The following is a 23,357-nucleotide window of genomic DNA, read 5'->3' as shown; positions in this document are numbered from 1 at the left end:
TTGCAATGAAGCACGTTATTAGAGTACTACATAGAACATTTAATGGCTTTCAATAAAGAATCATACACATCATAATATACCTGAATAGCTCTGTCACACTTGCATCGCTCCATCCATACTTTGTTTGTATGCTCAACAATGCAAGAAGTGTCTTCAAATGGGATACCCGACTCCCATCATACAATGGAATGGTAGCCTCTGCAATTAAAGGATCTTGGGATTTCGAGTCCGTCGGAAGCAATGATTCGATCATGTCCTCTAACTCGAGCTCCAAAAAAGCAAGAGGATCGTCCATGTCTCCAGCATTCTCACCCATAGAAGGGGGTTGAGAGTTATCACCTTCTATGAGACAGTTAGTTATCTCGGACGGCATTTCTATAGAGCGCGGATGAACTCGTCTTACTGGATGCAAGAGATCTGTGGATTGCAATGTATCGACATGGCCTTGACCCTGTAAAGGACGTTAAGGAGCTAACTTCTAAGATAACCCCAAACTGTTATACTTAAATCAATTACATGTCATATAGTAATGAGAGAGAACTTACCGCAATCTCGTAATTCAAGACTGCATGGTCGATTATCTCAACTCGAAACTCTCCATACCGTTGCACATGCTCTATGGACAAACGATGTTTCCGATGAATGGCCAATTTGCATTGCGTGCATGGACAGGGGACACGTTGATTGAGCCAAGCCTCACGATCACCACCATGTTGGTCGTGAGTGCTAGACATCTTGACTACGATGTACTAGAATGATAATTTAATAACAATTCTATATTGTATATTGGGACCACTCCACTATATATATTTCAGGTCTTTTTTAAAAAAAAAATCGTACCTATCTCTTTGAGTTCGGTTCTAAACTTATCTATCTTTGAGGTCGGCTCTAAACTATGCTCACACACATACATTTTCCTACCTACATTGCAAAGAATAAAAACCAACACAAGAAAAATTTTGAAAACACTTGCTTCCATTTCTCTCTCTTTCAACACTTCCTAACCTACATTGCAAAGCAACACAAAGCAACACAAAGATCAAAGAGAAACCAACACTTTCTAACCTACATTGCAAAGCAAAACAAAGATTGTAAAGAAACCAAAACAGGGCATACCGTTGTGCTCTCTTCTTCTTCACCATAAAGTTCTAGACTTGTTGTACTAGGCTCTTAGGACATAATTTTCTTTTAGGATAGCCTAATTATCCTCAAAGTCGTGGCCAACTAGAAAGATTAAGCCAAGTGATGGAGGATTTTCTCATGCCTTAATTTAGTAGTGAACCTAAGAGGTGGATTGAGTATCTTCTAATCATGGACTTTACATACAAAGCCTCCTACCACTAAAGCATAGGAACAACCCCTTTCCAAGCTTTGTAGAGACAAGATTGCCTATCTTTGCTAAATTTCTCAAACCCACATCTCAAGGTGGAAGTGTCCAAGAGAATGCTTGAGGAGATGGATGAGTAGGTCAAGGCAATTCAACAAGATATATAAGGGTGGCAAGAATGGTCAAAAAGCCCATGTTGACTCAAAAACATCTAAAACATTTTTCAAAGTGTGTGACATGGTCTTCTTGCAAGTTTACCCTAAAAAGAACTTCCTATCACTAGGAAAGTTCACAGATCTAAGCCCAAGGTACTGTGAACCTCGTTGAATCATCGAAAGTTTGAGCAAGCATGCCTACAAGTTGAACCTTCCATCCCATCTTAACGTTCATGATGTAATCTATGTTAAGCTACTCAAATCCTATGTGCCAAACCTTGAACATGCACTTGTGATAGCCAAATCATATACTTAATGATAGCCAAAATGACTACTCAAGTTATTCTAGAAATCTAGCATCAAAGAAAATCCTTCGGGAATATCTTACTGACTAGGACTTTCTCGAAGAGGATGCAACTTGGGCTGACGAGTCAACACTTCATAAATATCATCTCGACTTTCTCTTGAGATGAGGACATCTCAAATCCTGTAAGGGGATAGGATGTAATTTTTGGTCTCATAAAAGTGAAAAATAATTGTGTAACCAAATAGAGGTTAATACGTTATTGAATTTAGAACAAAGCCAAGGTAATTTTATTATACCACAAGTTCAATTTCATAAGGATTTATGACCTTGCAAAGACAAGCCATAATAGCAACAAAAAATAATAATAAGTTTTATGGTCTTATACTTTAATGCTAAGGTACACTGCCTCCAATAAAATAAAAAATGGTGATTGAAATTTGATAAGCCTATAAGGATTATAGTTAAGCATCATTTGAATGTGTGAAAGGCCACCCAAACAACCTAATTGATAATCATATCATGCCATCATAATCGACATCATGCTGATTGACTAGCCATGCCAACTTGTTGGAAGGGTCAACGTGCCACCATAAAGCCTACTTCGCATGGTGTGATTAGCTATGCATCAAAACCCACAAACACACATCATCATCCTATGCCTTAAGCCTCTCACATGAGAACCTTAAAATGTGCTACTTACTTTGAGGAGCAATGGATATTTAAAAGCTAATTTCCACACCACTACCGTTTAGACCATCCGCCCGCCGCTATCATCTGTGCCACCGTTGTCATCCGGGCCACTTGCAAGTTGATATATGTGCGTACCTCATCACAATCCACCACGTCCAGTTGAGCAAGGTGATGAGGGCTCTCTCCCCCTCATTTTATCCCCCCCCGGCCCACTCTCTCTCTCTCTCTCTCTCTCTCTCTCTCTCTCTCTCTCTAGTATTGATATAGTAGGATTAAGTATGCTTAGAATTAGTCACTTGACTAATTTTAGAGGAGTTTAATCTAGGGTAAATGTTTTGTAGCCCCAATCTTATTCATATTTAATATAACAAACAAGATATTAAGCTCACAATTGCAATATATACCCTTTACGTCAATACTTTGATAGGAAGGATTTTAATATGGGCTTGGGGTTACAACAGATTTAGCCTTCATGTGTTAGGATTTTAATACTTGAATCTATGCTTTGGAGTTCATGCAAGTGTTTCATCAATCCAATGTATTTTTTGATGTGAATACTCGTGTTCATTATATGACCAGGTTTTAATAGCAAGGATCAATGAAGAGCTCTGTGATTTCACATACTCTTAATAATTTAGTACTTGATTAATCAATTCAGTTCATTTTTCCTTTCATGTGTAGTAATCTTATTTCTTTTCAAGAATAGAAAATGGTTGGATTAAGAATGTAGAAGTTAAGATATGACCAATTCATACATGATTTCATATTCATTTTTAAATATTTTCATTCATGTAAAGAGCCACAACTTGTGATACAATTGAAGTTTGAATATGATAAAACTCATCCATGTTTAGAGATGTAGTGGCAAAAACCTACTAATAGTGTTAAGTGATATTATTAAAGAGTTAGGATAAGATAGGTGTATTAGGGTTCCTCTCTTAAATTCACAATTAACATGACAATCTTACAAAAGCATGTGGCATATGCACTATACTTGCACTTATCGAGGCTTAGGGTTAGTTTCCTTTTACTTCATTCTGGATAAACTAATTTTACAATTGAGATTGCAATCAACAAAGGTGTGTCAACTTGTGTCCATAACAATTCAAAGAGTGTATATATTAAATATGATAACTCTATGTTTTGAATTCACAAGAAATAAAGTGGATCTTCAAACCTTAAGCTACAAATTATCTTTGTACAAATTCAAAATGTGTGAATGAAAGATTATGCAAAGTGATCAAAATCAACAGGTTGGATTTAAAATGTAAGAGATAATGCACAAGTAATTGTTTTACAAATGTTGATTAGTTTATTTCATGATGACGATGAGGATGTTTCCAAGTGCATGCTCAAGTTATGAGTGGAGTTAAGTCAAGTGCCATTACTATGTGAATTTTTATTTCCTTTAAGGATTCCTACAAGTTTAACACAAGAAAAACCTGCTAAAAATTTCAATTTTCCATTTGTTTCATATGGTGTGTGTGCACATGTATGCATGCATGGGGCATGCACACATTCACTCACTCGCTCATACACACGCATGCATGCACACACACACACACACACACACACACACACACACACACACTCTCTCTCTCTCTCTCTCTCTCTCTCTCTCTATGGATATAATGGCATTCAATTGAGCATAAGCTTCATAGCCAATGAGCCAAGATAAAGCATGCCATCTTGGTCTAATAATCAATTGGTTGGTGCTTACGATTTGTGGGTAAATGGCATGGAAATGCAAAATGCCATCCCTTGAGATCTTTGCATCGTGGTTACCCACCCTTAGAAACACATCAATCATGTTAGGAGAGGGCAAGATAGTTGATGGAGTCCTACAAACCGATCTAGAATTATCCTAAGTATCACCTTCACATTCAGTACTTTAGTAATTTTGAGCCGAACAACACATCCTATTGTTTTTCTTCACTTGTGCATACACAATCAAGTAAAATTGCCTTGAATTGAGGTCTATAGATTGCTTTTGCATGCTGTGGGAAGAGATCTTGACCTTGTATAATACTTGTTTCTAGTATGGCTTCTCTATTCGATCTTAATGAGACCCCCCACCCTGACAACAATGAGATGAACTAGTCCCAAATGCCACATGTTGTCTTGGAAGAGCCTTCATGAGCATAATATATTGTGAACCACATTCATTTTCCAAACATCCATGAGTCTTCCACCATGTTCATTAACTTGTGCAATAGGCCACTTAATTGCTTATGTTAACCCATCATGACCACAAGTTTCTCTCCCTTTCGTGAACCATTTATATGTTTGCCCCATATGTCCTCGTCCATTCCCTCTCAACTGCTCCCACGCATGTCCATCCAAGCTCCTCATGTCTCTCAAGGAACTAGAGTTGCATCTAAACTACAAGGTAAGGCAAACACAAACACGAATCCCTAGTGGATGTTGAAAACTTTCATTCTAATGAAGATGATGCACATGATAGCTTATGCACAATGATGGAAAGATTGATATTGTCACACCATCTGCAAAAGTAGTGCCTCCTAGGCCCCCCCTTAAAAAATAGGGGTCTAGACTCCATTAACGATACAAGGAAGTCCAATAAGTAAAAAGGTTCCAAGTCACATAGACAAAATCTCGTCAATGGTTAGGCCTCAACTTATAGGGATAATTGGTCCATTAACAATTTCAAGGTGCTTTTGGATGCTAAGCTTTGATTGACAAGGAGATGATTGAGGCCAAAGGCAAGAATATATTTATTTCATTAGATGAGCAATGGTGCAAGGTGTCTGTCTCATGGTGTAATGTCAAAAAGGTTTTAAAAGTCCATCACAATGTTGAGATAAGTGGGAGAATACATTTTCAAAATACAAAAAATATGGAATTGGGATAGGGCTATCCCATTTGGCAAAACAACTATAGCTTGATGGATGTGATGGAGCACATAATGTAGGGATTTCCAAAAACCTTTGGCATGCAATTATACAACATTCTCAGTAGCAAGTTTGGATTTGATATATTTGTAGACCCTGGTTCTATCTTCATGGATACTTAAGCTGATGCTCTTGGTATCATATGCATATCCTTTCCATTTTTTGATTTCAGTTGCATATGCTTCATAACAATGTATAATCTAATCAAATGTTGTGCATTATAGAGAATATAAACTCATCATTATAATCAATGCAAAATCCATCACCTAGGAGTTCAAGTGCTAGAGGTGGGGGTAGTAACGTTGTGGAAGTGACCCCTTCAAACCAATTTGTTTTGACAATCCCAACTCAACTAGGAAAAAGAGGGGCAAGTCTGATGCAAAAGCTACAACCATTAGAAAAGAGTTCCAAGACATAGCTAAGAACTTCATGAACATTATAGAGCACACCCAAAGGAGAGAGCTAAAACACAATAGAGGCAAGCTGAGGAAATGCTTGGCTTGCAACAATTGCAAGCTATTGAAGACCAAGTCCAAGTCTACAAGACTCCATAAAGAATATGTCTGATTTCCTATATGCTTACTTGTCTTGCCAAGCTCCACCACCCCCTTAGTTGTTGGTCTCATGATATAGCCACCATGGCAATGGCAAAGCTTCTACATTGTACTAGGACTTTAACATATTTCACTTCTTGGCCTACAACTTTATAATGATTGTATCTCTCCATCTTCTCATGTGCCCATCTTGAGCCCATACAATATCAAACAAAGCATTAGCCTTGAAGCTTGTAATTTTGGGAAATCTTATAAGTAGCATGTATTGGATCATGATAAACTAATGTCGATCGTGAAGCCTTAGCCTCGAAGCTTCTAATTTTGGGAAATCTTACAAGTAGCATGTATTGGCTAATATATTGGATCATGATAAGCTGATGTTACTTGTGAACCCTTAGCCTTGAAGTTTGTAATTTTGGGAAACCTTACAAGAAGCATACATTGAATCATGATAAGTTAATGTCAAAGCTTGTAATTTTGGGAAACCTCACAAGTAGCATGTATTTGTTTATTCTTGAAATAAGCTAATGTCAATTATGAAGCTAGGATGATGGGAAGGTAAATATCATATATCCAATGGGTAAATCTAGATGTGTGTTTTTAGGTTTTTTTGACACTTCTCAAGGCAGTTCTTTTTATCTTCTTAGTGAAGCTTTCAATAACTCAATATGTTCTTGAGATTCATGATAAAAAAGTCTAGCCTTATCTCATGCTACACCATTTGAGGCGTGCTACTTTTCTTAGTGTGAAGGCATGCTATTATCTTGCCCCTTACCACATCGGACTTTCCATGCCTTGGGATGCAATGCAAAGCTCTCTCTGACTCAAAATTTATCTTTAGTTTGCCTTTGTAGTTTTTGTTTTGGACCATGTATTGGAAATCCAAGTGAACAATGGATATTCAAACCATGCATAATAATGATGTGATCATGATATTGCAACCTATATTGTTTTCCTATTGTACAATCTAATGATCATTCTCATGAAATGTGTTCGCAATTGTTGGTTGCTAAAAAGATATCCTACTTACCCATCTGTAGTACACTAGATGTTATGTGCCTAGACTAATGGAATTCTTTCACTCTTAACTTTGGCAAAGATGTCCTCCTTTGGAAAATGTGAGTTTGTAAGGTGTATTTTACAGCTCTAGGCTTACAATCTAAGATGTAGATAACATTAACATATTCCATGCTTTTGAACTTTTTAAACTTGTGATATTGAGATATGACTTGGTCAAGACAAGAGACAAAGACTATTAATGAAATTTAGTACAAGTGGAAAAAAGATTTCATATGGGTGCCATGAATGTCATAACGGTACATGGTCATTGTCTCATCATTGATAGCATTCAAAGGATCTAGGCACCAAGGTAGTTACTTGTTGTAAAATGCTAGATCTTGGTCACCTCATTGTCAATATCCATGCCATGGTCTATGGCTATGTTATGCAATATACAACACATGTCAATGATCTTGGGGACCTTGCAAACATCAAGGTTTTTTAATGACTCCATTTTAGATTTGTCAATCATTTTTTAGCCAACCAAAGGCTTGTTTGATAATTATTTGAGTGTATAACAAGCAAAAATTGCATCAAATTTGCAAATGTGGGCATAATTTTTTGAAAGGAATCAACAACCATGGCAAGTAGTATAAACCCCCATCTCCTATGATGTACTCTTGGATGTTGTAACCCCATCCACTAAAGGATGACCCATTTAGTTATTGATTAGCTTGCACTAATTGAAAGAAGGAGCTATTTTATAATACTCTCTTGTCATTTCAAGTCCAAAAAAACATACACAAACATGAAGGAATCTTAATTTTACATTAACAATAATGGAGTAGTTTCCTTTTCTATTATACCAATTAGTTGCAATTCATTTTCCAATCTTTCTATTTTTATATCAGTGTAATCAAGCATAACCATGCAATTAGGAAAGCCTTGGAAAATTTCCATTCTACCTAGTTGATTGTATCTTAACAAGTGATGAAGGCCATTGGATGGTGTCCTTGAGATGGCAAAGGATAGCTTGTATGAAATTGTTTGCAAAATTTGATATAGTGGAGAATCCACATCCAAAAGGTTCAAACATAAGTGAATATGAGAAACTAGTAGCAAGATAGAGAAGAGTAATGACAACTTTCTTTCAATTGGCAATGTATGGCCTTCATAGTCAACAATGGTTCAAGTATCCTATCTTGTTGAAGAGTAGGAGTAAGCATGTGGAGAAGCTATGAAAACAAAGCCAAGGGTATGTGAAAAATATTGGAATCGCATTTGATCCTCCATGTACCATATATCGTAATTTGGCCACCAATGGATGGAGCCAAGTTTTATGTACCAATCCATAAACTAGATTTGGCCACCAATGGATGTACCATATATCGTAATTTGGCCACCAATGGATGGATGTACCAATCCATAAACTAGATTTGGTCCCAATGCACATGGGAAGATGAAGAAATCAAACTAAAAAAATAAGTCACATAGAGAATAACATGCTTTGATGCTCAAAGGCAAGCACTTCTAGGTCATCTCTAAAGGTTGAAAGCATCCAAAATATTTGAAGTTGAGGAACCAATGTGGATTGTAAGTTTATGAGGAACAACCTTATTATTTGAGGAATGCCAATGAACACCATTACAATCACAAGTACGGAGTCATCCATGAGGTCTCTCAAGAAATAAAGAAAACGGGCATCACATTATAACACAATCAAAGCTATCTTAATTTGAAAAGAAATGCACTTGTTTTATTCAGCACAACAACATGATAAGTATATGAATCAACCTTGATTTCAATTATTGTAGATCATGGTCACCTTTAAAATTTGTCACAAATAAATAGTTGAGGATATGTTAAATACAATGTATGTGAGTGTGAGAGTCAATTTTTTAAATATTAGAGCAATACATCTTAGGATGTGCTTAAATAATGGCCCAACTATTGAGCAATATGAAGAGATAGAGACATATTTGATTGAATATAGCATTTTATTAAATTAATTCAATAAGAGATTGATTGAACAAAAAGGACACCAATTCAATATGAGATGCCACTTTTATAGGAGATACCAATTTAACAAAACGTTTAGTAGGATATAAAAATTAAAAAGTAGACAAATTGATTTGCCACATGTGGTGTATATTTGCATGCCCTACAAGTTTCTTTATTAATGTATGTCATATGCTTGATTAATGTATTTGCAATCAATGAAAATCATTCATTTGCAAATACATTAATCGAGCATATGACATACATTGTAAGCATCACTTGTTTTATTATCATACACAGCTCTTATTATAGATATAAAACTATGTGCATTTTAACCACATCAATTCTTTGTACTGCCATGCTTGTCACTCGCTTTACCTTAATTGCAAGGAGCTATGAATTCTTTGTACTGCCATGCTTGTCACTTGCTTTACCTTAATTGCAAGGAGCTATCATTTGATAAATCAAAAAGTTTATAATAATATAACTTGTGATACTATTCAAACTTAATATTAGATGATAATTCAAACTAATGTAAGCATGCTTAGTTGATATAAGAAAATGTGACACATAACATGTAGGATAATGTAACATATGTAAGCATTCCAACTTAACTTAAGGTAGTTTATATTTTTAAAAATTGATAATAACTTGTGGTAAATTCAAACATTACCTTAGATTGGAAGTTCATGGAGAATGGGAACATGAAACTTACTTGTAGGGGACTAACATTAGTGGTGGAGGGGCTAGTGGAGATGTTAATCGAGGAGTTGCAAGAACTATAGGAGGTGGCAGAGTTGTGACAAGAATTGCGAGAGCTAGCAAAGAGCTATGAGAGTTGGCATAGGAGCTAGAAGAGCAACTAGGGCTCTGGGACTAGGCAAGGGAAGCTGTTGGATGGTGGTTGGCAAGGGCTAAAGCTAAAAGGTATTGGGCTTAGATGAATTTGGTGAGGTATTTGTCAAGCATGGGAAGGCACAAGTGTTGTGCATTTGAAATATTTTTACTTGTTAGAACTAATAGTGCATGTAAATTGAGCCATACTACAGGAAGGTAGCCTGCAATTGCAAGTCATGCTACTTGTATTGGAATTTTCAAGGAAGAGTGGTTTATTTTACATTGAAATTTGAAGATCCCTCCCCCTCTTATATAAATTTCATTATAGGCATAATTATCTCCCATCTCTTTAATTCGTGGATCAATTAAGCCCTTCATCTCCCTCAAAATAGTAAAAGGATAAAAATGACATATTCTTTGAATTTGAAACTCTCACCTCTCACCTTGAAAACCACATCAAAAGGGGATGATTCTTATCACATCTATAAATTGAGGGCCTCCTCAAACCTTAGTCCACTATCCCAAAGCTTTGTTCAATGGCTCAATCATTGAGAGGGACACACACACACTTTAAAAAAAAAAAAGGCCATGCAAGCTTTACGTACCAAGTGCAATGTTAGCTACTCTACATCTAATTGGTTGCAAAGTGACCTTCATTAGAAGGGTGTTAGATTGTTATTATAGTGACCATTTGACATTCCTATGAAGTAAGACTGGAACTCCTACATTTAATTAAGCCTCTCACTCCTAAAAGGGGGATTAAACAATACTACTTTTTATGAAAATACCAATTGACAACTAAAAGGACACCTCTAAGGTTCCATGAGGAATGCCTTATACAAGCCTTATAGGTGGTATCATAGCAAAACCAAATAAAATCAAGTAGTGGAATATTGAAGGGGTGATAGGAAATCAATGGGAAAAATGAAAAATAATCCTAGAATGCATTGACATTGTTGAATGATTTGCATTTTAATTTTGCATTGCCTATAGGATGTAGATATTGATGAGTACTAAAAATCCCTGGTGTTTCATATAATGCATTGGAAATGCTTATTACTTTTGTAATTACAATTTATAAATATTATAATAACGATGGTTTAGAGGGATGATGTTGATGATAATATATAAGATATATCTCCCCTAGATCTTCCTCATAACTTGGAGTGTTAAACCCTAACAAGAAACCTGCTAAGTTCCTTTGAAAAATTGTAGAGGAAATTCTTGGCTAGAGTAAACATCGATAGTTGTAACAAGGTTATTGAACCCTATTAGGAGAAAAGGTTGCTTCCAAAGCTAATGCAATCACTTTCCTTTTGGATAAAGGTCCACAATTGTGAAGGTTGCAAAAGTCTAGATAGGCCATGAATGATTATTTTTCCTCCATAGGTCCCATTAGAGCTAATACATCCATGCTTGGTTGATTTCACTTAGGAGCAATGCAAAGATTAGGGGGAAGCAATGATGCAAGGAAATTGGCGTAATAGAAGATTCACAAACTTGGGAGGATATAAGGAAACTCTTAAAGGAATGATGCCTTCCAACTTCTTACCAATTAGTTGAGATGGAAAAAATGTTCAACTTGATAGATTCTTGATGGAAGAATGCTATTCTGATTTGTTGCACAACTAGCCATGACTATTGAACAATAACTAGCCCAAATTTGTTAAGGCCTGAATGCACCCATCGATACTTGCCTGGAGGCATTGTGTTCCACTTCCCTTGAAGATGCTAATTTGTTAAGGCTTGAACGCACCCATCGATACTTGCTTGGAGGCATTGTGTTCCACTTCCCTTGAAGATGCTCTTGAAGGAAAAACTTGTTGGTCGAGGGATGGGTGCAAATTTTATGTAAAAGAGAGGCAAAGCCGATACCTCTCTTAAGGGCCAATATCTTAAGAAAGAATATTAAAGAATGAGGTAGAAAGTGAGAAACTTAGAAGGGGGTGCCTTTTTCTCTTGTATTGCTCTTCTACCTCTTAGCAGCATGGAGTGGATCAAAGTTGTAGAAAATCACGGGCTTGACTTGGCATGAAATGGCATATACTTTGATCATGTGTCCATCTATATTGCTTTATTCACTGGTAGAACACTGTAACAAAGAAGATGAGCATAGGCAAGCCAATTGCAAAATTTGAGTATTCCTTATTTCTTTGTTTTCTTTTGGGGAGAGGGAGGGAGGGAGGGAGGGAGGGAGGGAGGGAGGGAGGGAGGGAGGGAGGGAGGGAGGGAGGGAGGGAGGGAGGGAGGGAGAGAGAGAGAGAGAGAGAGAGAGAGAGAGAGAGAGAGAGAGAGAGAGAGAGAGAGAGAGAGAGAGAGAGAGAGAGAGAGAGAGAGAGAGAGAGAGAGAGAGAGAGAGAGAGAGAGAGAGAGAGTGTGTGTGTGTGTGTGTGTGTGCACGTGTGTTTCCACTAAGTAGAGACAGTCTTGTTCTACACATGATAGAAGACTCTTGAAAGAACAAGAGTTTGTCAAAAATCCAACCTTTGAGAGATCAACAAATCTGAATACTACATACCAAATTCTCCAAAGTTTTATCCAGATTCTTTACCTACATGCTTTAATTGTTAAAAGTGGGATAGCTTAGGAATAACTATCCAAGGCTAAAAGCTGACTTGCACAAGGAAACTCGTGTGGAAGAGGTCATGAAAATGGAGGACACCCAAACATTAAGAATAGAGGGGAATATGGACAAGATCATGTAGTTGTTGGCCTTGCAAAAGCAAAATCAATGTTGCATGAGGATGAGGAAGAGCATGGAAGCCCCAATTGACAATGTAGAGTTATACAAGCACTGGCCACATATTACGGTAAGACTTTTCAACTTATTATTAATAGTTAAAAGTACACATTGTTTTATCTCACTAGGATGTGTGGGGAATTTACCAATTAAGTCTAGGATAATAGAATTGGCCAATGGAAGGAAAATCAAGTCCTAAGCTAAGGTAAGAGATCTTTGTTTTGAATTGGGGATAGAGCCAAGACATTATGACTTATTACAATTGGCTATTTATTGATGTCAAGATCTAATGTGCATAAGGGAATTTTACTTTTGTCAATCCAACCTAGACCAAACACACATGCAAGAATTGCCTTAGACTAGTCGAGGCGCCCCATTATATAATAAATCAAGGACCTTGATACCCTCTTGACTGCCAACAACTAAGTATTTATGTCTACAAGCATTTGAGCCCCAATAGAGCCATTGTAACACACAATAGTATGCTCCCCAATAATAATGGACCCTCCTAGAGGTGGAGATGAAGGGATCGGCAAACAACTCCATTTTCCAAATTGTTTTGGACCCAACGGCCATCCTCAAAATCTTTCTCCTTAAACAAAACTTCATAAGTCTTTACATCACAAACATCCTTGTTGTCTTGAGATAAAATACCATGTGCCATTGGATGAGTCTAATTGCAAACACTAATTGATTCAAAAGACTTGATTTACACACTTTCTTTGGTTTTTAATATGATATTTACCATATTGGACCATTTCAATGCTGGCCCATGTATTTAAGTGGCAAATAAGTAGGAAGAACAAACAAAGAAACTTACACTTACTATTTAAGTCCAACAGGGATACAACTTGATGAAACAAAAGCACGATTGACCTTGTCACATAATTGGATTGCCGTTAGTCCCTAATTCAAGCATTAAGGAACATGCATTAGAAAACAACACTTACTTTTTGCACATCCTTCTTACTATACCAAGGCAATCATGCGAACAAACATTTAAAGAAAATTTGGTCTAAAGAATATATTAAACTCAAGATTTTAATATCATTTCATTGCACAATTACATATGACTACATAATGAGCTCATGCATGCATGCACGCACGAAACACACACAAATATATAACAGATAATGAGTGAACTTATGGTTGATGCCCATTTGATACCAAAGTGGCATCCCCATCTTTTTGTTACCCCAATCTATACACATCATCCTAGACCATGTGATGAGCGGCATTATAAGGTGACCCTCTTTTTGTCATGCCCTTGGATAGTTGTAGTTCACCACCTTTTTCATCACTTGGTTATGATATCATTCATGACTTGACATAGATAATATATTATATTATTTACATGAGAAATGGAGTCACTGATAGAGAAGAAAAGGAAACTATTGTATGCTCATGCCAAACAACTAGATCCTCCCTATAGAGAAAGCCAACATGCTCGATAAGGTCCAAATGCCAATGGAGATGACCCCTGAGGTTGAATCTAAGGGAAATGCATTTTGAGAGGCCTGATTGTGCCAATAGACCTAAAATCTAAGAAGATGAAACAAGATCTTCACATGTGGCTACGCAAGAGATGGATATTTTGCCTTGCCAAAGGCCCAATTAGATGGGCACATCGAAGGCTCGACCACAACAAATGTTAGATAAGAGGCCTCTCTCTCTCTCTCTCTCTCTCTCTCTCTCTCTCTCTCCTCTCTCTCTCTCTCTCTCTCTCTCTCTCTCACTCATGTTCATTTGCATCTAAACTCCTAGCTATATCAAGTGAGACCTGATCATTTACCAAATGAAAAAACATAGATCATGTGGTTGTCATTCCATTTGAAATGTCTAACTATGGCCCAAGTAAATCCATAAAATATTCTTTAGGCATTCATGCAATAGCTTTGGATTTGTAACCATTTGATGAATACCATTTTATAGTATTACTATGTTTTCCCTTAGGAAAGTAGCATGCGGGCAATCATAAAACTTATGGGTCTAAAAATTGTTATCATGCAAGTCCTCTAACAAGGCAGCAACCTTAGCTTGTTGATCAAGTCATAATTGGAAAAATTTAATAAGATCTAGCCATTTCATACAAAGAGAAAGCAAGAGTTGATGCACTAGAGCATCTAGTCTTTGTCTACAAAGAGAAGTATGATAGATTCCCCATTGTCCAGCAACTCTTGACATGTTAGAAACTAACATGTTAGAGGAAGTAACCCCTTAATTGGAAGATCAAGTGAAAATTGATCTAATAAATATATCATAAATCCATTAAATGTTTCATGCCAAAGGAAAGAAGAGTTAAAATGCAATGGCAACTTGACCCCCCCCCCCACCACACACACACACCCACACACTAGCACGATATCATAGTCCACTTCCTTCTCAATGATGAATTTCAAGGAGAATTGGACACGTACAAACTTAATTAGCCAATCCTTCAAGGCTTCAAAGGGTTGCACCTTTGTTCCATCAACAAATGTTACATTGAAATGAGTAGCTACTATAAGAGGAACGCCCCATTCATCTAAGACCATGTGACTCAAAACACTTACACTTGCTCCAATACTGACAATCCCTCGTCATGTTTTGTCTCTTAAGGATACTATTGGCAAGGCTACATAAATTTCAATTCTCAATTCTTTTTTTGAGTTTATTGTACCTTTCCACTCTTGTGTACTTAGCCAAATGGTGCAAGAGGTCTCTAGCTAACCTTGTTTTTATTGCATGTCTACAATGTGCACTTCTCTCATTTGATGGTCATTTTGTGATATCAACCCCATTGGATAACTTTTGTGCATTTTGTGATACCAAACCCTAGGTTTTTAATGTTACAAGCTTGATTTAGGTATTATGTTTGACTCTTCTCTAACTATTAGGGTTTTAATGAGATTTATAATAATAGTCAAGGGGATGGAAGTTACATTTTTATCTCTCAAGGAGGACACTTCTTACCTAGCATTTGGTGGTCGGGACAAGGGGATCGTTAGCACTTGTAGTGCTTGGAAATGTTGCCTTGTTTCCGGTTTCGATTTTATAAACTCAATCAACTCTAGGTTTCCTTGTGTGTGTAGCTAGGATGGGGCTTTCTCCTCAAGGCATGTGGTGGGAATTACTCTTAGGTCTTCGCTTCTTAGGTTTATTTTCTTCCTCACCAACTCTCAAGCTATTCTTTCTATGGGTTTCTTTCCTATGGAGGTTGATTTACTCCAGATCTTGTAAATCTACTTTGATTGCAATATGAGGTCCTAGGTTTCTATCTTGGGAATATATCATCTCCCTTTTGTAGCACTTTTCTTCATACCTAGTCCTTCTTCAGTCTCCCTAGCTAGTCCTTCTTTCTTCTAAGGAGAAGTGTGTCTATTGTTCACAATTCTAGGTTGATCTAGCCTAGGGTGAGGTGTCTACCTCCTATAGGTTTATTTGTGTCTAGCTTCTACAAGTACATGGTATCCAAAAGTTACAACAACCATGACTTCTAGACTTTGACAACATAGAGAGCATTTCTGACCAGGCAAGGCTCACAATCATATGGGTCATGAGAGGTAGGATAAGTCCATATAGGGCCTAGAAGTAAGTTGCCCATGAAGAAGTGCTCTCGATGCTTTTAAGTTTTGTGCACGTGTGTGTGTCTATTGCTTCTTCAAGCATGCTCTGGAATGTTCCTATTCGAAGAGATGTCTTATTTACAACACTCCAAGGTTCTATTACCATGCTCTTGTGCATCTCAAGAAGGATATTTAGAATTTGATTGGGTCAAGATGTGTATTTGAAGTTCAATGTGTATGTGTGCACCTAGACCAAATCATTTTATTATTTTTGGTTCAAATTACTCTTGTGTGACTAGGCAATGTGCTTGGGCTAGGACAAGTCTTGTAATCTTTGGGTCTTGCAAGTCTTGAGGTAAGATGCTCACCAAACTTCACTAATGCAAGCAACTTGAAGTTGTGTAAGTGTATGTGCCAACTCAAGGTAGTGCTAACTTGAGGTAGGATGGTACTCTCAACCCAAAGTAAGTGATGGCTTGAGGTATGAAATTTACTTGACATAGACGTGTGTCCACTCAACATAAGCAACAAGGACCAACTTGAGGCGAGTAGTCACACTAGGGGCAAGAGAATATCCCAACTTGAGGCAAGTGATCATACTAGGCATAAGAGAATATCCCAACTTGAAGTGGTGCTAGAGTAGGTGTGACTCAAAGTGGTTACCACTTGAAGTACTAAATGTGTTAACCCAATGCTTAATGCCTATGCTATGCATAAACCTACTCATCTATGATATTGCAAACTAAATTTCAAGCCTCGTACTACATACTAAAATCAAGCATTCAACAATGTGTTGATGGAGGAAGAAATCAAAGTTATCTTTGGCATCATGAAGGCTCAACTTCAAATGTGTCTTCATAGGAGTAGTAATAGGATTGCAATCTTGAAGACCAAATTTCTCCAATAATGTATCAATATACTTTTTTGACACAAAGTAATACCTTCATCATACTTCTTAAATAGAATACCCAAACAATGATGTACTAAGGCTAAATCTGACATGTCAAAATCTAAATTCAACTCAGCTTTAAATTCAATAGTACGTGTCTCGTTAGGACTAATAAGTAGTATGTCATCAATATTAACCATAATGATCAAAGGCACATCACCCTCATGTCTAACATATATTGTATTCTTACTTGGACTGTTCTGAAAACCATGTGCAATCAAATATGCAAGTATCTTCTCATACCAAGCTTGAGGTACTTGCTTTAAACCATACAAAACCCATTTCAATCTACATACTTTGTTTTCTTTCCCCTTCTGCATAAAACCATGAGGATGAAAAACATACACTTTATCATGCCAACCACCATTCAAAAATGCTGTTCTAATGTCTAATAGATATACACAAAACCACATAAATATTTCACATTTTTATTCTAACCATTAGCTACTAATGCGCAAAGGCTATGAATGAATATCATAAAATAAGTGGGAGAAAAGGTCTCATCAAATTTGGTGCCTTTCTATTAATCATAACCCTTTGCTACAAGTCTAACTTTGTAGCAATCAACACGATCATCTTGCTTGCGCTTTAACTTTGCAGCAATCAACACTATCATATGGCTTGCGCTTTAACTTGTAAACCCACTCAATACCAATGGCCTTCTTAACAAGAGGCAAATCACATAATAACTAAGTACCGTTTTTTATAATAGCATTATACTTTGATTGCATAATATCCATCCTAGTTTTTGAATTTTGTGCCTCTTTAAAAGTCACAAGCTCATCCTCATCATATAAACTAGAAACAACCATGCATAACAATCTGATGTATAAGAGGCACTATGAGATTTGAAATGATAATGACTACACAATGATGCATCCAACTTACTATCACATAATGTCTCCACTAACCATTTTGATATAGTCCTAGATTGCTCAATCTCTACTATCTCATCAAGAAGTGCATAATTCACATTTGCATTAGAAATTGACTAATTCGCATTATCATGAGAAACATATATATGCTCAAAATTGTCTCATTTGGCACTATGTGTGACTACACACCACTGAAAAGAGGCAACAAAGTGTCATAAACATCTTGTGAGCATACGTTTGTCTCTTTTGTACATAAAAATAAAGGTACAATAACATCTTTCATAAAGGCTATCACAACGAACCAAGATATGCTTAGTTGTGGGTGGTATAACTTATAGCCTTTGATTTCATCATTGTATCCAATAAAAATACATTTTACAACCTTATCATCCTCTGTAGACAAGTCATGCTAAAAGACAAGAGAAACATGGAAATTGAAAGATATGACTAGAAGACGAGGGCCAACATGCTTAAAGACCCAAGCATAAACCACACAATACTATGAAAAAAGGAAAATAAAATAAGGTTGCAATTGCTAAGGCCTAAGGGTAGGGGGAGGGTAATAAAGCTAATAGGGGGGAGGTGGCCCATTTTGGGTGTGCTCATCATCAAATCCTCCTCAATCACCCCTAATTATGAAAATAAAAATCCCCCCACCATCACTTGTAATTGACACCAAGATAATTCATTCCTGCAGTTAGTCTGGGTGTATTCTAACTTGTGGATATCCTAAAAATATTATATGCTATGCTATTGTTCTTCATTCATGAAATATATGAGATATAATATTCAAGATAGTGTGTTCCTATATTTGATCCTGATATATGATACATGTCTATCTGACAATCCTAAAAAATCGATGCCATATGCTATTGTTCTTATAGTTAATATTCAAGATAGTGTGTTCCTACAGTTAATCTAGATGTATGCTACTTATTTATGTGGTAATCCTACAATATGATATTGTTTGGTCACGTTCCATCATTCAAGAAGGCTAGGACAAGGTGATCCTATAATTGATTATGACATATGTTTTATATCTAAGTAAAAGTCCTAAAAATTATGTTGTCTACTATGGTTATTGCTTTGTTTAGGAAAATTGTGATATGTATTATTCAAGACAGGGTATTTCTATAGTCAATTATGATGAATGGCTCATATCTATGAAAAACTCTTGAAAATTATGTGTAGTTTGTGGTTATTTCTTCGTTCAAGTAGTCGTATGTTGCATTGTGAATATTTTAGGAAGATTATTGTTTGGCATTGATCGTGTAAGGTTGCTACAATGATAGAAGGGGCTAATTATCCTAAGTAAACCAATCTTAGAACTTGGGTAGACATCTAAAAGGGATTGATGACTTACCCCATAGCGATAAGTACGTTAGATTTGTGGTTGAGACCATGAACAAAACCGAAGGGAAAGAGTAACCTGATGTTGTTCAAAGATTGCCTTCTAGGGTAAATCAACTGTTCAATAAGTGCCAAAATGAGATTTTGATTATGCATGCCATGATTTGTTGATGCATCAAGAAAGGATTTCTTGTGATTATAAGCTAGGATTATGATTTAGTCTAATTGAAATCAGGTTAATAAAAGAAAAGATCACCTAGGCCTCCCTAAAGGTTGATTGTGGGGACCCTATTCCAAGGGGCTTGGAAACATTGCTTTGGGAAGCTCACACCGCAGCCTCATTTTGAGCAATTGCTCCATGTGGAGCTAACTAGAGAGGAGGAATTAAGGGTTTCAAGGGGTCTTTGGCTAGTAAAGTCCTTACCTCTTAGAATATATCTAACCCCTATAAGACCCAGAATGGTCTTTTTGGGGGCCTGATACTAGTTGACAGGGCAAAATCTTAGAGGATACTAAACCTTCAGATTGATTTTACTTCTGTATGGATAGAAGGGAAACTATAATAAGAAATCTTCAAGGCAATAAAAAAGTTGTTTGTCAATAATTGTTTGATCTTGTTTTTGTATTGTACCCTAAGTTACATGAATGAAATTGTGCTATAAAAGGCTAGTTAAGGAAGCTGATTTTGAGTGTTCAAATATAACTATGGTAGGTAATTAGGTAATTAAAAATGCAATTGAGAGAAAGGGGATGACATGACCCCCAACAAGTCTACCATCCTATGGTAGGGTGGTCTAGTTATCTAGGAGATTATTTCAAGAGTTGCACTAGCTAGAAGGTTATGTTGACCCAAACAGAAACCAACTACAAACTCGACCTTGTGTCATTCTAGGGGAATGGAGTGAGACTATGCCTTGTGGACAAAGGGGACTAGTGTTACACTATGCCTCATGGACAAAGGGGTTGACATGCTGAACTCCCCCTCATTTCCTCTCTTTGAACCAAGTATGACATGAATCCGCTCGGTATAGGTGATCTTATGGAAAGCAAACACTCAAAGAGTGACAATAGTAGCAAATCTCTAAGTGACTTGAGTTGATTCAAGAACCCAAATTTCAGGTTGATCCTAATAGGTTTGGCTAGAATGCTTATGTTGTGATGTGGACTCAAGAGAACCTAAGTGATCAACTCCATGTCATCCCAAGCAGTTTTAGGTGGTGTCACTTAGGATTGACTCCTAATGGACCACAAAGATCATGCCTTGAAAGCTAGTTTCAAGGGAGCAACACATTACACATGGTATCGATGCATGAATTTAGTCATGGCTGTGTAGGAGAAACTCATGGAAAAGATATTAATCTAAGTTAAGGATTCTAGGCATTTTCTATACTAATGTGGGTGTAAACTTAGTAGAGTATAGAAGCTTGGGAACATTTTCTAGTATTCCAGTCCATATATACATAAAAAATACTCTTGTAATTAGGATCGGAGAAGAGAAGTGATATGCATCCTAAACCAACTGTATGATCCGTCCCCATTATATTGAGAAAGGGCGTTATTGTTACATAGACACGGGATTGTTTCCACTACATACATACAAACTTAAAGAGGATTCAATGGATGGAGAACCTAAAGGTTGTACCTAGATTTATATTCTCCCCACATCGAGGAGAAATCCCACTCTATTCATCCATGATTGAGTAATTCTTCTAGACCACTATGTCTATGATGAAGTGACAAGAGTAATCTTGGCCAACAAAGTGTCAATATAGGGCCATTCCTATTAGCATGGGTTTTGTATAGAATGTCCAACAAACCACCATGTTGTTATCGTATGGATCTAGTTGAATCTCATCCTTAAGGTTCTATCTTGGAGTTGTAATGCCCTTGAGCTATAAATAAAAGAACTTGTCTTTCCTTATCCATATAGGAATTCCTTACTCGATGTAAATTTTTTGCTTATGATGCTTATAATGAAACAAGTCTCCATTTACTTTCATGATCTATGCACTCATTGTAGTGAATTTCCATTTATTGAAATTTAGTTCTGTAACGTGCCCGCTCCTCAAATCGCAGGACATGTCTTAGCAATCCATTGAGAGATATATCTAGAAGACGGCGCCCGGTACTCCCAAGGAATGACACAGGGTTTGCCAACTAGGGTCTCTCGAGTCTGCCCCGCAACAAAACTTATCCGACTGTTCCCACTAGGATCAACTTGAAGTCCAGGTTCCTTGTAATCGGGTATTCCTATCAGCCTTCTAGCGTCGGTCAATAGCCGCTCCACTTTGCATAGATACAACTGGACCCAAGCAGATTCATACCGCACTTGGTTCAAAGAGAATGGGAAACGAGAGGAATGCATCGCTTGACCTCTCTGCCCGTAGGGCATAGTCCCATTCCGGTCCCCTAAAATGGTATGAATCAGGGTTCTAGCCAACATTTTCTAAGGATCATCGTCCGACCTTTCCTAACATTTCCCGTTAACATTTCCTTTGAGGAAAGCTCTCGGCTAACTGAGACCACCCTGCCGTAGGATGGACCCATTGGTCACATCCACCACACTTCCCTCAGGGGTTGTTTTAGTTATCTAATTACCTACCACATTATGTTTGACACATAAAAGCAGCTTCCTTAATTAACCCATTAATCATAGGTTCCTTTACGTAATTTAGGGCACTGACACGAAAACAAGATAAAAGAAGATCAAACACTTTCTTAACTTACCTTCAGATTAATGTTTGTCTCCCACCCATACAGGAGAATTAAGTGTCCCTTTCTACCTCCGCAAAAATAATCCTTCCGTATCCCGAAATACCTCAAGTATCATGCCGGAAGGCTGTCCCAACAATCTACATGATTGCTGCTCCAAGTTTTGCCCATAGACTAGTACACGGGCCTCGAGATCCCATCTCGAGTCACGTCGGCCTCTTATGTGGGATCCGAAGGCAAGGGATTTATAGCCAGAGCCTCCCCTCACACCCAAGCGTCCTCCCACTCCAAGTAGCACCCACGGAGAGACCTCTCGCGGCGGGTTAGGTCCATGTACCTGGCCCGGCTAACAATCCCCTTGGACAGGGCCATGCAGAGAGTCAGAGGTAACTGTTCTTGCCTCTCCCTCCAGGCTTTTAACCTAAAGCATTAAATGTTTTTCCTTGAATTAGTTTCTTGAACAAAGGAGATTAAATAATGCACCTAAGTTTACAATTGCAAACATTTCGGAGGCCGTTTATACAACCAACTGCTAAGGTGTGACTCCTTTTTTTCGGATGCTCCTAGCATCCGATCCTGGGTCTTTTTCCCGGATGCTCCCAACATCCGATCCTGGATCGTTCGCGACTTGGAGAGATCCCAATAATCTCAAACAAGATTATGCAAGCGAATGTTCTTGGTAAGTTACCTTATTTTGACTTGCCCTTTCCCTTGGGTTTTACCTTATGTTATCTTAACCTAACCCAAGCATTAATTGGTTAATCAAGGCAATGGACATGCTTTTATTCACAACCCAATCAAGGGTCCTTTGTTCTTCCAGTCCTAACCAAGTTCAGTTAATACACTTGGCAACGCAAGATTCCTCATCTAGGCCTTCAGGATACAGTCTAGATGCATGCGTCCCTTCCACCTCTCTTAGTGTGGTACTATGCTGAGTTTTTCAATCAACCTTACCCATCATGCACATGGTGCATTTAGTATAGTCGTACATCCTAACCGACCTTTTAACTTTGGCAACGAATACTTATTCCTAATGCACTGGATTACATGCGACTTGTGTGTATGAAAGTCTATATTTCTAGCCATCGGTGCAATTGCATCTTACGAACGGAAACTAACAATTCATGTGTTTCTTTTAATCATGATTGCGAAGCATGAATTCTAAATGACTATTCATGCACTGAACTGGTTTAAAAGCTATTATTTTATGTGAAATAATGTGAAAACCTTATCATTTTATGTGTGTAAGAGCTACCATTTCATGTATATAAACTTATGCGAACTCCATACTCGACCATTTCATGCATGCAACCTAGCGCTTAGAGTAAACAAAAATCCTAAGACTCGTTCTTGTTCCAAGCATGTTGAGAGTGCAAAAAAATTGAATTTTTGACTGATTTTTGTTGT

Source organism: Lygodium microphyllum, chromosome 26, assembly GCF_053477565.2.
Source record: "Lygodium microphyllum isolate KBCC chromosome 26, Lygodium_microphyllum_v1.1.10, whole genome shotgun sequence".
Lineage (NCBI taxonomy): Eukaryota > Viridiplantae > Streptophyta > Polypodiopsida > Schizaeales > Lygodiaceae > Lygodium > Lygodium microphyllum.
Note: the sequence above shows the minus strand (reverse complement) of the source record.